This window comes from Triturus cristatus, chromosome 6, assembly GCF_964204655.1.
Source record: "Triturus cristatus chromosome 6, aTriCri1.1, whole genome shotgun sequence".
Classification (NCBI taxonomy): domain Eukaryota; kingdom Metazoa; phylum Chordata; class Amphibia; order Caudata; family Salamandridae; genus Triturus; species Triturus cristatus.
Window position 1 is genome coordinate 765,489,566 of NC_140589.1, and position 15,725 is coordinate 765,505,290.

Below are 15,725 nucleotides of genomic sequence, written 5' to 3' on the forward strand. Positions count from 1 at the left end.
TTGTGTTTTTTCATGTGTTTGTAGACAGATAACTATGCAGTTCTTATATTTTGGTAGATTTTGAAACCACTTATTGTTTATGAATTTATGAAATGAGTTATGTTTCTGCAGTAAAATGTAGTACTCCTTGTAGATGAAGAAATGTGTTTTGGGATAGTGCAAGGGATAGTGTTGTTTGTCTAGAATCATACAGAGAGCCTGTGTGCATTTGGGAACCACTGTGGAGAAGTGTTTGGTAACATTGTGCATTTGCTGACAGATAACTGTTTTGAAACCTGTCATGTTGTCAAGTTTTAGTAGCATTAGAAGCCAGTCTTTGCTTATGTGTTGATTAAATGAGTCAGGCATTGACACTAAAGAGCAGTCATGAAATATGTAGATTGTGTGCAGTTCCATTATCACTTCCAGTGTAGTGAATGAGTTTTGGTAAACTCCTAGGAATACTGGTGCTTGTCTAGAATCACACTGTGAGTCTGTGTACATTTGGGAACCACTGTGAGAGAAGAGTTTGGTAACATCGTGCATTTGCTGGCAGATAACTGTTTTAAAACATGTCATGTTGTCAAGTTTTAGTGGCATTAGAAGCCAGTCTTTGCTTATGTGTTGATTAAATGAGTCAGGCATTGACACTAAAGTGCAGTCGTGAAATATGTAGATTGTGTGCAGTTCCCTTATCACTTCCAGTGTAGTTAATGAGTTTTGGTAAACTCCTAGGGATAGTGGTGCTTGTCTAGAATCACACTGTGAGTCTGTGTGCATTTGGGAACCACTGTCAGAGAAGCGTTTGGTAACATCTTGTATTTGCTGACAGATAACTGTTTTAAAACCTGTCATGTTGTCAAGTTTTAGTACCATTAGAATCCAGTGTTTGCTTATGTGTTGATTAAATTAGTCAGGTGTTGACATTAAAGTGCAGTCGTGAAATATGTAGATTGTGTGCAGTTCCCTTACCTCTTCCACTGTAGTGAATGAGTTTTGGTAAACTCAAAGGGATAGTGGTGCTTGTCTAGAATCACACTGTGAGTCTTTGTGCATTTGGGAACCACTGTGAAAGAAGCGTTTGGTAACATCGTGTATTTGCTGACAGAAACTGTTTTAAAACTTGTCATGTTGTCAAGTTTTAGTAGCATTAGAAGCCAGTCTTTGCTTATGTGTTGATTAAATGAGTCAGGCATTGACACTAAAGTGCACTCGTGAAATATGTAGATTGTGTGCAGTTCCCTTGCTTCTTCCACTGTAGTGAATGAGTTTTGGTAAACTCCTAGGGATAGTGGTGCTTGTCTAGAATCACACTGTGAGTCTGTGTGCATTTGGGAACCACTGTCAGAGAAGCGTTTGGTAACATCTTGTATTTGCTGACAGATAACTGTTTTAAAACCTGTCATGTTGTCAAGTTTTAGAAGCATTAGAAGGCAGTATTTGCTTATGTGTTGATTAAATGAGTCAGGCATTGACATTAAAGTGTAGTCGTGAAATATGTAGATTGTGTGCAGTTCCCTTATCACTTCCAGTGTAGTGAATGAGTTTTGGTAAAGTCCTAGGGATAGTGTTGCTTTTCTAGAATCACACTGTGAGTCTGTGTGCATTTGGGAACCACTGTGAGAGAAGCGTTTTGTAACATCTTGTATTTGCTGACAGATAACTGTTTTAAAACCTGTCATGTTGTCAAGTTTTAGTAGCATTAGAAGGCAGTCTTTGCTTATGTGTTGATTAAATGAGTCAGGCATTGACATTAAAGTGTAGTCGTGAAATATGTAGATTGTGTGCAGTTCCTTTACCAGTTCCAGTGTAGTGAATGAGTTTTGGTAAACTCCTAGGGATAGTAGTGCTTGGCTAGAATCACACTGTGAGTCTGTGTGCATTTGGGAACCACTGTCAGAGAAGCGTTTGGTAACATTGTGCATTTGCTGACAGAAAACTGTTTTGAAAACTGTCATGTTGTCAAGTTTTAGTAGCATTAAGCCAGTCTTTGCTTATGTGTTGATTAAATGAGTCAGGCATTGATACTAAAGTGGAGTCGTGAAATATGTATATTGTGTGCAGTTCCCTTACCTTTTCCACTGTAGTGAATGAGTTTTGGTAAACTCCTAGGGATAGTGGTGCTTGTCTAGAATCACACTGTGAGTCTGTGTGCATTTAGGAAGCACTGTCAGAGAAGCGTTTGGTAACATCGTGCATTTGCTGACAGATAACTGTTTTGAAACCTGTCATGTTGTCAAGTTTTAGTAGCATTAGAAGCCAGTCTTTGCTTATGTGTTGATTAAATGAGTCAGGCATTGACACTAAAGTGCAGTCGTGAAATATGTAGATTGTGTGCAGTTCCCTTATCACTTCCAGTGTAGTTAATGAGTTTTGGTAAACTCCTAGGGATAGTGGTGCTTGTCTAGAATCACACTGTGAGTCTGTGTGCATTTGGGAACCACTGTCAGAGAAGCGTTTGGTAACATCTTGTATTTGCTGACAGATAACTGTTTTAAAACCTGTCATGTTGTCAAGTTTTAGTACCATTAGAATCCAGTGTTTGCTTATGTGTTGATTAAATTAGTCAGGTGTTGACATTAAAGTACAGTCGTGAAATATGTAGATTGTGTGCAGTTCCCTTACCTCTTCCACTGTAGTGAATGAGTTTTGGTAAACTCAAAGGGATAGTGGTGCTTGTCTAGAATCACACTGTAAGTCTTTGTGCATTTGGGAACCACTGTGAAAGAAGCGTTTGGTAACATCGTGTATTTGCTGACAGAAACTGTTTTAAAACTTGTCATGTTGTCAAGTTTTAGTAGCATTAGAAGCCAGTCTTTGCTTATGTGTTGATTAAATGAGTCAGGCATTGACACTAAAGTGCACTCGTGAAATATGTAGATTGTGTGCAGTTCCCTTGCTTCTTCCACTGTAGTGAATGAGTTTTGGTAAACTCCTAGGGATAGTGGTGCTTGTCTAGAATCACACTGTGAGTCTGTGTGCATTTGGGAACCACTGTCAGAGAAGCGTGTGGTAACATCTTGTATTTGCTGACAGATAACTGTTTTAAAACCTGTCATGTTGTCAAGTTTTAGAAGCATTAGAAGGCAGTATTTGCTTATGTGTTGATTAAATGAGTCAGGCATTGACATTAAAGTGTAGTCGTGAAATATGTAGATTGTGTGCAGTTCCCTTATCACTTCCAGTGTAGTGAATGAGTTTTGGTAAAGTCCTAGGGATAGTGTTGCTTTTCTAGAATCACACTGTGAGTCTGTGTGCATTTGGGAACCACTGTGAGAGAAGCGTTTTGTAACATCTTGTATTTGCTGATAGATAACTGTTTTAAAACCTGTCATGTTGTCAAGTTTTAGTAGCATTAGAAGGCAGTCTTTGCTTATGTGTTGATTAAATGAGTCAGGCATTGACATTAAAGTGTAGTCGTGAAATATGTAGATTGTGTGCAGTTCCTTTACCAGTTCCAGTGTAGTGAATGAGTTTTGGTAAACTCCTAGGGATAGTAGTGCTTGGCTAGAATCACACTGTGAGTCTGTGTGCATTTGGGAACCACTGTCAGAGAAGCGTTTGGTAACATTGTGCATTTGCTGACAGAAAACTGTTTTGAAAACTGTCATGTTGTCAAGTTTTAGTAGCATTAAGCCAGTCTTTGCTTATGTGTTGATTAAATGAGTCAGGCATTGATACTAAAGTGGAGTCGTGAAATATGTATATTGTGTGCAGTTCCCTTACCTTTTCCACTGTAGTGAATGAGTTTTGGTAAACTCCTAGGGGTAGTGGTGCTTGTCTAGAATCACACTGTGAGTCTGTGTGCATTTAGGAAGCACTGTCAGAGAAGCGTTTGGTAACATCGTGCATTTGCTGACAGATAACTGTTTTGAAACCTGTCATGTTGTCAAGTTTTAGTAGCATTAGAAGCCAGTCTTTGCTTATGTGTTGATTAAATGAGTCAGGCATTGACACTAAAGTGCAGTCGTGAAATATGTAGATTGTGTGCAGTTCCCTTATCACTTCCAGTGTAGTTAATGAGTTTTGGTAAACTCCTAGGGATAGTGGTGCTTGTCTAGAATCACACTGTGAGTCTGTGTGCATTTGGGAACCACTGTCAGAGAAGCGTTTGGTAACATCTTGTATTTGCTGACAGATAACTGTTTTAAAACCTGTCATGTTGTCAAGTTTTAGTACCATTAGAATCCAGTGTTTGCTTATGTGTTGATTAAATTAGTCAGGTGTTGACATTAAAGTGCAGTCGTGAAATATGTAGATTGTGTGCAGTTCCCTTACCTCTTCCACTGTAGTGAATGAGTTTTGGTAAACTCAAAGGGATAGTGGTGCTTGTCTAGAATCACACTGTAAGTCTTTGTGCATTTGGGAACCACTGTGAAAGAAGCGTTTGGTAACATCGTGTATTTGCTGACAGAAACTGTTTTAAAACTTGTCATGTTGTCAAGTTTTAGTAGCATTAGAAGCCAGTCTTTGCTTATGTGTTGATTAAATGAGTCAGGCATTGACACTAAAGTGCACTCGTGAAATATGTAGATTGTGTGCAGTTCCCTTGCTTCTTCCACTGTAGTGAATGAGTTTTGGTAAACTCCTAGGGATAGTGGTGCTTGTCTAGAATCACACTGTGAGTCTGTGTGCATTTGGGAACCACTGTCAGAGAAGCGTGTGGTAACATCTTGTATTTGCTGACAGATAACTGTTTTAAAACCTGTCATGTTGTCAAGTTTTAGAAGCATTAGAAGGCAGTATTTGCTTATGTGTTGATTAAATGAGTCAGGCATTGACATTAAAGTGTAGTCGTGAAATATGTAGATTGTGTGCAGTTCCCTTATCACTTCCAGTGTAGTGAATGAGTTTTGGTAAAGTCCTAGGGATAGTGTTGCTTTTCTAGAATCACACTGTGAGTCTGTGTGCATTTGGGAACCACTGTGAGAGAAGCGTTTTGTAACATCTTGTATTTGCTGACAGATAACTGTTTTAAAACCTGTCATGTTGTCAAGTTTTAGTAGCATTAGAAGGCAGTCTTTGCTTATGTGTTGATTAAATGAGTCAGGCATTGACATTAAAGTGTAGTCGTGAAATATGTAGATTGTGTGCAGTTCCTTTACCAGTTCCAGTGTAGTGAATGAGTTTTGGTAAACTCCTAGGGATAGTAGTGCTTGGCTAGAATCACACTGTGAGTCTGTGTGCATTTGGGAACCACTGTCAGAGAAGCGTTTGGTAACATTGTGCATTTGCTGACAGAAAACTGTTTTGAAAACTGTCATGTTGTCAAGTTTTAGTAGCATTAAGCCAGTCTTTGCTTATGTGTTGATTAAATGAGTCAGGCATTGATACTAAAGTGGAGTCGTGAAATATGTATATTGTGTGCAGTTCCCTTACCTTTTCCACTGTAGTGAATGAGTTTTGGTAAACTCCTAGGGATAGTGGTGCTTGTCTAGAATCACACTGTGAGTCTGTGTGCATTTAGGAAGCACTGTCAGAGAAGCGTTTGGTAACATCGTGCATTTGCTGACAGATAACTGTTTTGAAACCTGTCATGTTGTCAAGTTTTAGTAGCATTAGAAGCCAGTCTTTGCTTATGTGTTGATTAAATGAGTCAGGCATTGACACTAAAGAGCAGTCGTGAAATATGTAGATTGTGTGCAGTTCCCTTATCACTTCCAGTGTAGTGAATTTGTTTTGGGAAACTCCTAGGGATATTGTTGCTTGTCTAGAATCACACTGTGAGTCTGTGTGCATTTGGGTACCAGTGTGATAGATGCGTTTGGTAACATCTTGTATTTGCTGACAGATAACTGTTTTAAAACCTGTCATGCTGTGAAGTTTTAGTAGCATTAGAAGGCAGTCTTTGCTTATGTGTTGATTAAATGAATCAGGCATTGACACTAAAGTACAGTACCATGTAGTATTGTCTTTACTGCCCCAGAACTGAAAATTTAAATTTTTTACCCAGGCACTGTCCTAGAAGTAGTCTGATGATTTAGTCAGTTTCTAAGTACTTATGTTGTGAACCATTCATTACCAAATAGACTGCATGAATTGTCTATGCAGTATGCATGTAGTTCTCTAACCACCTACACAGTTGTTTTTCACACCTTCAATTCTCTAGACAGTATCCATACACTTCCAGGAAACACCCTGTCACTCTCTTTCTAGTCTTCTAGTGACCTATTCAGCACCATGTAGTAATTCATTCACTGTGCCAAAACCCAAACATTTATAAATTCACCAAGACACTCTCTTTCCAGTACTCTAATGATTCAGTTACTGTCTAAGTATTCATGCACTGAGTCAGGACTTAGCACATGGACTGCTTCAAACCCCTATGCACTATGCATGCAGTCTTTTAACCACCTAGAGATTTGTCTTTTATACTTTCAATTCCCTACTCAATATCCATATAGTCCAGCAAACATCTTGTCACTCCCTTTGCAGTCTTTTAGTGACCTTTTTAGTACCAAGTACTAATTCATTCCCTGTGCGAAAAGTCTACCAGTTATAAATTCATCCAGCCAGTCTCCTTGCTTTAGTCTAATCATTCAGTCAGTACCCAAGTACTCATGCAGTGATCTGGGCCTTAGCACATGGACTGCTTTAAATGCCTATCCACTATGCATTCAGTTCTCTAATCAGCTACACAGTTGTCTTTCGCAGCTTCAATTCCCCAGTTAGTATTCATACACTTCTACCAAACACCCTGTTACTCACCCAGTGTGTCTCTTTTTAGTATTGTAATCATTCAGTTAGTTAGCATGTAGTCTTTTAGTGAGGTAGGCTTTAGGGCATGAACTGCTTCAAAGTAGTTTGCATTATGTATGTAGTGTTTTAATCACCGTCATACTTGTGGTTCAGGGCTATAGTTTTTTAGTCTGTTTTTATATAAAATGTGTTTGAACAGTAATGGAATATTGTAAATTTGAAAGTTATTAATATACATTTATTTGTGACTCTTTTTTGCAGATACTGTTTTTCAACGTTAAAATCGAGAAAGTATGCCAGAAAAAAAAAGAAAAAGAAAAGAACAGAGACAGGAGGATTATTTGAAGAAACATGAACCACAAGTATTGAATGAAAAAGATAATGTGGCTAAAAGGAAAAAATCTTCTGGTAAGATCACGAACCAATTTATTAAAAATGTTTGTAGGAGCAAACAGAATGTAGAGAATGCTGCAACTTCAAATAATTTTTTAAGTAAGGAAAAAAATCAAAATAAGAGAAAAGTAAAAAAGCAAATGTTCAGTCAAAGGAGTATGGTAAAAGAAGCCAAAATCAGTATAACGAATTACGCAAAAAAATATTTTACAAGAGAGTAGTGCATAATTTGCTGAAAGATGTGAAGAAATATGAAAAGAGAGCTTTATTTTATAAAAAGAAGAAGCATATTGAAAGCATTGTGGAAAAGGCTTTTGAAGTAAAAAGGAAACTGTTTACTTTAGTGTTAAACAGAATTCGATCACTAGATAAACCAATCCATGTAATGAAGGCCAAAAGTAGGAGGAAAAGAGTTATTAATAAAATTAAAAATTGTGATGTTTTTTTGGGAGAATGGAAACACAGTTCTAGTTCAAAGCCTTTTTTTAATGAAGAGAGTTATTCACTAAGTGAAAAATTATTGTATGCAGTTGACACCAGTGGTAGAGGTTATAAGGTTAGTGATGGTTGTCCAATGGAGAAAGAGAAAATGGTTGAAAGAAATGCAGAAGAAGTGATAGCTGATGAAGTTTTAGGGAGATGTGCTAAAAACCCTGTGTACACTTGGGATTGCAGTAGTGTTTGTAGTGTACGACAGGAATCTATTGAAAAATTATGTCGTTTTTTATGAGTCTATACTAAAAAAAGTGTAAAACAAAAGATTAAGCTGTTGCAAGGACTAGACCCTTGCAGAGTGAGAAAACATACTGGTTTGCAAGGTCATTCTCTGGCTTGTCTTTCTAGGAAAGTTTGTGAAAGTGTTTTTCACCATTTCAGAATGCTGGCAGTACATCATACTCAAATGCGGAAGTTAGTGAGAAGGTTGTATTATGCAAAAAGTCCAGCACTAAAGTTAAGTGAGTTGAACAGTGATCTTTTGCGTGGGTCAGTTTCAGATGTGAAGCAGGTCTGTGAGGATATTGAGTTTTGTTACTTTGGGCCTCAGCAAGAGAGTGAAGGAACTGACATATTAGTAGAACAAAATGTTGAAGACAATGTATAACCTGTAATTACAGAATAATTTGAGGATGAAATCACAAAGTTTAAGGTAATTTCAGGTGAAAGACCAAATGTTTCTTGTATTTGTTGTCGGAGAAGTCACTATAAAAATCAGACTAGGGTTGTCAATCTGTATTTAAAAAGTGAAAAGGAAGATAATGAGAAGGGTATGGAATTTGCAACTTATTTGTTGGTAGAGGATTGTTTTGATTTGGGATGTGAGCAGCGTATTTGCAAATATTGTTATAATAAATTAGATGAGAATAAAATGCCTGCTAGAGCTGTTCATAATAATCTAGATTTGGTTGCTATTCCTCCAGAGCTGAGAGATTTAAATACGTATGAGTCTATTCTGATACAATGTGTTCACCCATTTCAGGCTATTGTTCGTATGGAGCCCAAAACAAGTATCAGTGGAATCAGGCCAACATCATTGTTATTCCTAAACCTGGGAAGTCACCGAGGTATATGGATTCATATAGACCAATCTCACTTTTGAACAGTGACTATAAACTTTATGCCAAGATTTTAGCAGATAGACTGGCGAAGGTGATCTCAGGAATAGTACATGAGGATCAAAAGGGGTTCATTAAGGGTAGGTTTCTTAAAGATTTAACCTTTTCTCTTATAACAAGCATCGATGTTGCTATTGACCGAAAACTTCCTCTATCGATTGTTGCCATGGACGCCGCTAAGGCGTTTGATCGTGTAAATTGGTTCTTCCTCAAGGCGGTAATCATGCATCTTAGAATGGGGAAAAATTTCAGTCAATCTCTATTGTCCCTCTATCAATCCCCTACTTCAAGGGTATTAGTTAACGGAGTTCTAACCAAAAATATTAAGGTAATGAGAGGAACGAGGCAGGGTTGTCCTCTGTCCCCACTTCTGTTCGATTTATATATTGAACCACTGGCATGCAGAATTAGGGAGACCGATGACATCCCTCCCTTTAGATTTCAAAGTTGGGTGAAGAAGATTGGACTCTATGCTGATGATATTGTCATCTTAACATCAGATTTGAATCAAACTTTACCCAAGATAGAAACAATTACAAATAACTTCGGATTAGTTTCAGGTTACCGTTTGAATGCTGACAAAACGGAAATCATGTCGTGGAACATCGAGACAGACCTTATAATTCCGAAAAAACAGATAAGATATTTGGGGGTGCAAATAACACAGGATATTTCACAAATTGCAACAACTAATCTGGCTAAAATCGCGAAGGATATTTCTAGTTTAATGAAGGGTTGGAGACATCTTCCTCTCACTATTTTCGGTCGAGTAAATCTGATTAAGATGACAGTGCTTCCTAAGTTAACATTTTTATTTGACTCCATTCCTCTGATGTTTGAAAAAAAGGGGTTAGCGAAGTTGCAAAGCGAGATTGGGTCATTTATTTGGTCTTCCAGGGGGTCTAGGCTATCATGGAAAAAGATTAGGAGGAAACATGTTAAGGGGGGATTGGCAGCTCCGGACTTTCAAATCTATTCCTGGGCCTTTCTGCTCAAAAACTACAGAATGCTCTTGAGTACTCCAGGAAATTCAGTGATTGGGGAACTACTATTAATTTTGTTAAGAATTGAGGGGGTCAAATCGCTTGGTTTTATGTATAAATTTTCAGACCCGAAATTCTTTAAGAAAGTAAGACTGAAGGTCCTAAGAGACTTGGCTACGGTCTGGTATCGCGTTAGAAGGGCCACAAAAATTCCCTACTTTAGTGTGAATGCACCAATTTGGGAAACTCCGGGAGCTCCAAGCTGGACTAACGATGCCCTGGCAACGACCTTAAAATTAGAGGGTCCTCAGAAATGGGGGGAGTTATTTGTTGATGGTTGTTTGCTGCCATGGTCTGAATGTGATTTAAGCTGGGGTCCTAAGTTTTCCAAATTCAAATATCTTCAAATTCAAAGCTGGGCTACTGGAAAAAACCATCTTATTGGCCGCTATAATGACTTTGAGGCAAAACTGGCATTGGAAGCTTGTTTTAAAAAAGAAGTGGCAACATGGTACTGGGCTATAATTGACTTGGAAGATGGCCCTTTTCTACTGCCGGAGAAACTCTGGGGAGAGAGCTTGCCAAGGATCGCGACAGAAGATCAATGGCAAGTAACTATGTCGACACTATATAAGTTGGTTAAACCTGCGAATTTAAGAAGAAACCACTTGTTCACTCTCCACAGGGCATATTGGACTCCAAAGCGGCTGGCAAAATTTAAAGAAGGTGGTAATGTAAGATGCCCCAAATGTAATAGTCCAAATGAAGATGATATTCACATGTTTGCAACATGCCCGGCGATCAAGATCTTTTGGGACGCTGTAAGTAAATGCTTGTCAGTCATTCTCAAGCAAAAGATCGAGGTAAGCCCTGAGAATATTATTACAGGTAGAATGGATCTACAAGGTAAGGGCTTGGACGATAGAGCAAAATTGGTGTTTTATGCTATACTGTTGGCCCGTAGGGAAATTTGTAAACTCTGGGTTTCTCCTGACTCCCCTACAGATCTGATGTGGATTAGAGCTATGAGAGACATTGGTAAATTGGACATGGTAGTTCCCCTGAAAAAGAAGCACAGATTTTGGCTGTTATTTTTTGATCATTATGGGTGATGGGTTGGGGGAGGATCGGTTTAATAATGAAGTATTGTATGGATGGAAACCTCCAGTCCTATGATTAAGTTGCTTTTTATCTTTTGGAGAATTTTGCGGTAGGAAGTTGGAGTGAGGATCTTGTATCCTCTCTTCTCCGGCTTTCTGTTTAGCAGACCTCCTTGAATATAAGATAATCTTCACCCTTGGGCGTTACACAGATAGAACGGGTGGAAAGCAGCACATGAGGACAAAAAATAAATAAATAAATAAATTTAAAAAAAAAAAAAAACAAGTAAATTACCTCAATCAGAGTTGCAAAGAGGATTGAAAGGAAGAGGTGTGTATTTACCATTAGATTTCAGGAAAAATGTTGAAACTATTGGTGTAGATCATGCAGAAAATGAGCCTCTAGTTAATGGTGTTCCTACTAAGAATAAGAAAATCTGGCAAGAGTTAGTGGATGTTAGAAAAGTGCAAAAGGCATCATTGTATCTGAAAAAAAGTAATGAGTACTATAGAAATGTGTTTGTTGGAGAAGAATAAATAGATTTAGCAGAAGATAGTGAAACATTAAGTGGACACATTGAAAAAGTGGACATGTCCAGATGTGAAGAGATCTATGAACATTACAGTGTAAATCCACTTCATTCCAAAGAGGTGATGGGGAATACAATTGAGTTGTTCCAAATGAAAAAAGCAACAGGAAGTCCCATGAGTGTATGGGAAGAGATTCCTGCATCTGAATATCGGACAACAAGATTATATGCAGAAGATCCAAGATTTCGACAATGTATCCCTTATATGTTTCATCTTCTGTTTGAAAGTGACTTGTCTGGACTTTCATATGCAGTAAATCACATTTTAAAAACTGGAATGCATCTGCAAAATGTAACTGCAAAGGATTTTATGGATAAAGTGCATCAGAGAGATGATCATTTAGAATCTCAGTTGATTAATCTGATGGCATGTCAGCGTGGGACTAATGAATATTGGTACCGTCGACATGGAGAACTGAAATGCATGCTGCGGAACTTGGTAACTCCTACATGGTTTGTTACACTAAGCTGTGCTGAGTATGCTTGGGATGATTTACTTGAATTTCTTCGAGAGGCAAATTCCAATATAAATAATATTGAATACAAGACACCTGGAGAATTGTGCTCTTTGGATCCTGTCAATGTATGCAGATATTTCAATCATAGATTTGAAGCTATGATGTCTTTCATCTGCAATAAAAAGAATCCTCCTCTTGGAGAAGTTGTGGATTTCTTTTGGAGAAAGGAGTATCAAGCAAGAGGTGCTCCTCACATACATATGTTGTTATGGGTCAAGGATGCCCCCAAATTTGGAACAGATTCAGATGAAAGTGTTTTGTCTTTCATTGAAGATTATGCTACATGTGCTGTACCAAATAGCAGAGAAGACAAAAACTTAAAAGAACAAGTCTTATGATTTCAAAGCCATAGGTGTGGAAAATACTGTCGACGAAAGTACAAGTCAAAGGATAAGTTCTATACCAAATGTCGTTTTGGATTTCCACATCCTGTATTAGCGAAAGGAAGAGTGAACAGTTTCATGTCAGCTGTACGACATACCATCACAAGAAAGTCTCCGAAAAACACCTACATCTTAAGAAGAAGCGAAGAATCAAAATACATAAATGACTACAACCCAGTTATTTTATCCATGTGGAATGCTAACATGGATATTCAGTATGTTGCAGACAATTCTATTGCTGTTGCTCGATATGTAACGTCTTACATTACTGAATCAGAAAAGACTGAATTGAAAGAAATGTGGGAAGAGATTTCTCACGAGAAGACTCTAAGTAAGAAATGATACAGTTTCAGTTTGAAAATGTTATCGCATCGTGAAATTGGAGCATATGAATGTTCAGATCGGTTATCATCTGCAAGTCTATATTCCAAAAGTAGAAGAATCATTTGGGTGAGTCTAGGTCTTGCAGGAATGCGAAATCGGGTACTGAAATCTGTTCAAGAAATTGAATATTTAGCAGAAAATGACCCTGAAAGTACAGATATTTTGAAAACCAATATGTTGGACACATACTATCCAAAGAGAAGTCATCATCTTGAGAACATGTGTCTCTATGAAGTGTTGCAAAACTACACTTTTAAACGGAATATTACAGAGAACATCAACGATGGAAAATATGGAGTGATTGGTTCTGAAGGATGTCTGGTGAAACAAAGGAAAGGAAATTTAATTACTCACAGAAAACTGAGTTGCGACACTGCTGACAAAAGGGAATTTTACTATTTAGCCCTTTTGCAAATGTTCAAACCATGGCGTTCTGAACTGGAATTACTTGGAGATTTTCCCAGCTATGAAGATTCATTTAAGCTTGTAAAGATAGCATACAATGCAGTGCTTTTGCAAATTATGTGAAAATGTTGAATGACGAAATTGATCAAGAAGCTACAATTGCAGCTGAGATTGCTAGAGACAGTTCTCAAGACAGTCAAAGTTCTGCTGCACTGAGTCAAGATCCACTAGGACAACCAATTGTTGAAAATGAAGCAGCGATTGCCTATCCGAATGTATGTGAGTGACCAAGCTGGAACAGGAAAGAGCTTCTTAATTGAAGAAATTACAAGTTATCTGCAAAAAACAACTGAGTCGCATTTGCCTTGTGTTGTCACTGCTCCAACTGGGTTGGCAGCACATAACATTAAAGGAATTACTTTACATCGTTTACTAATGCTGCCAGTAGAGCATGAGAACAAATTGGAATACCACAAGCTATCTGGAGAAGCTTGTTGTGAAGTTTCAAGAGTGCTGAAGAAAATGAAACTTCTCATTATTGATGAGGTGAGCATGGTTTCAAACTTGATGCTTGCCTTTGTGCATTTAAGAATGCAGCAAATTCTTAAAACAGAGTATGACGTGTTATTTGGAGGAAAACACGTCATAGTTTTTGGAGATCTACTGCAACTGACACCGGTAAAAGGACAACCGGTATTTAAAACACTTGCCCATGAAGATACTAGAAAGTCTCTTGGCAGTGTTGGTAATGTGAACATTTGGACTAATTTTGAATACAAAGAACTGACAACAAATATGCGACAGGCAAATGATGCTGAATATGGAAGTATTCTTCAAGATAGAAGAATTGGAATTCTTTAAAAAAAAAAGGGAAAGAAGCTTTGGAGAGTCGATTACTTTGCAATGTCTTTCCAAATGAAAATGCAGTTGCTGCAAAAGTGTACGTGGAAATTGCTAAAAATAAGTCAGTGATTTGCTTAATGCCGACACTGCGTGAGTGTTCAATATTCAACGAAGAATTATTAAAATTCTAAAATGAAGAAATTGTCAAAATGGAAACCACCGATAAAATACTACATGAAGGAATCACTATTATTTTAACGGGTAAGTTGAGATCAAAACTAGATTGTTTAGAAGAAAAAAATATCTAAAACTGCTGGTTTGGAAAAGACACTGTATGTGTGTGTAAACTGTCGGGTAATTTTAAGGCGTAATTTGGATGTAGAGAAAGGTTTAGTTAATGGTGCAATGGACAAAGTGGTGGATTTTGTAAATTATCAGAAAAAAGAAGGAATTGAATTTTTAAAAATTAAATTTGATCAGATTGATGAAGTTAAAGAAATTGGTAGTTGTTCAGTTAGTTTTTTGCTTGTTAAAGATTTATATGTCCGTAGGAAACAATTTCCATTTTCTCTGGCATATGCAGTGACTATTCATAAATCTCAAGGATTAAGTGTAGACAGTGCATTGGTGAACATTGGATCTACTGTATTTAAAGAGGGTATGGCATATGTTGCTTTGTCGCGAGTCAGAACATTATCTGGTTTGTTTTTGATTGATTTTGATGAGACAAAGGTTACTGCAGATGCAAACTGTGTAAAAGAGTATAATAGGTTAAGAAGGGTGTATGCTCCTAATTTAGGTCAATATCCTGTATTAGAAAAAGCGTGTAGTTGGTCGAAAAAGAAGGTTAGAGAATATCTGTTCTGAAGGTATCAAGAAAAGAAAAGAACAAGATAATGTTGTGATTGCAGGTAAAAAGAAATTGGACACTGTTGAAGAGATTGTTGGTTATCATTTTGAAAATAGTTCTGGTGTCAACTGCTATGCTAATGTAGTGTCAATGTTGTTTTTGATCTGGAAGGTTTGCAAGCACAAATTATGCAGAATCGGCAAAAAAGATTTTGTTCTCTGTTGCATTCTGTTTACGAAAAATTGACAACAGATAGAAGTAAGATACAATCTGTTTCAGATGTTCGTAATCTTTTGGATGTGTGTTCTGGTTCTGCACAATTTACACAAAATATCCAACAAGATGCTCAGGAATTTTTAATGTATATACTTACAATTTTAATGAAAATGAAGGTGTAGAAATAGAAAATATTTTTGGTCTTTCTTACAAATGGGAACATTATTGTGAAAATTGCATGTATACATGTACCACCAATGTAGACACTGAGAGATTTCTGTATTTAACATTACCAGACTGTAAATCAGTGGCTTTCAATAAATTAGTGAAAGATGCAATTCAAAACATGGAGTCTAGCCAATGTAAATCAGAAATGTTATCCACATTATTGTTAACAAAATATGGAAAATACATAATTTTAATGATGCAACGTTGTACAGCTGATGGAAGAACATTGGATACTTTAATAAAACAATTTGTAGCAGCACAAATATCAATATCAGGAAGGACTTTTGTAGCAATTGCATAATTTTCCATGATGGTCCTTCCACCACATCTGGACATTACACTGCCTATCTAAAATGTGACAAAGGCTGGACACTTTGTAATGATGCCCAGTTGGTTTTCAAACAACGTTTGCCTAGGGAATTACAAAATTCCCACCTAATATTTTTGAAGCCAAAGTTTTAGGAAGCTAATTCACTCTCTGAGGAATTTATTATTATAATTTAATAGAACTACCATTGGACAGTTTACATAAAGAAGAAGT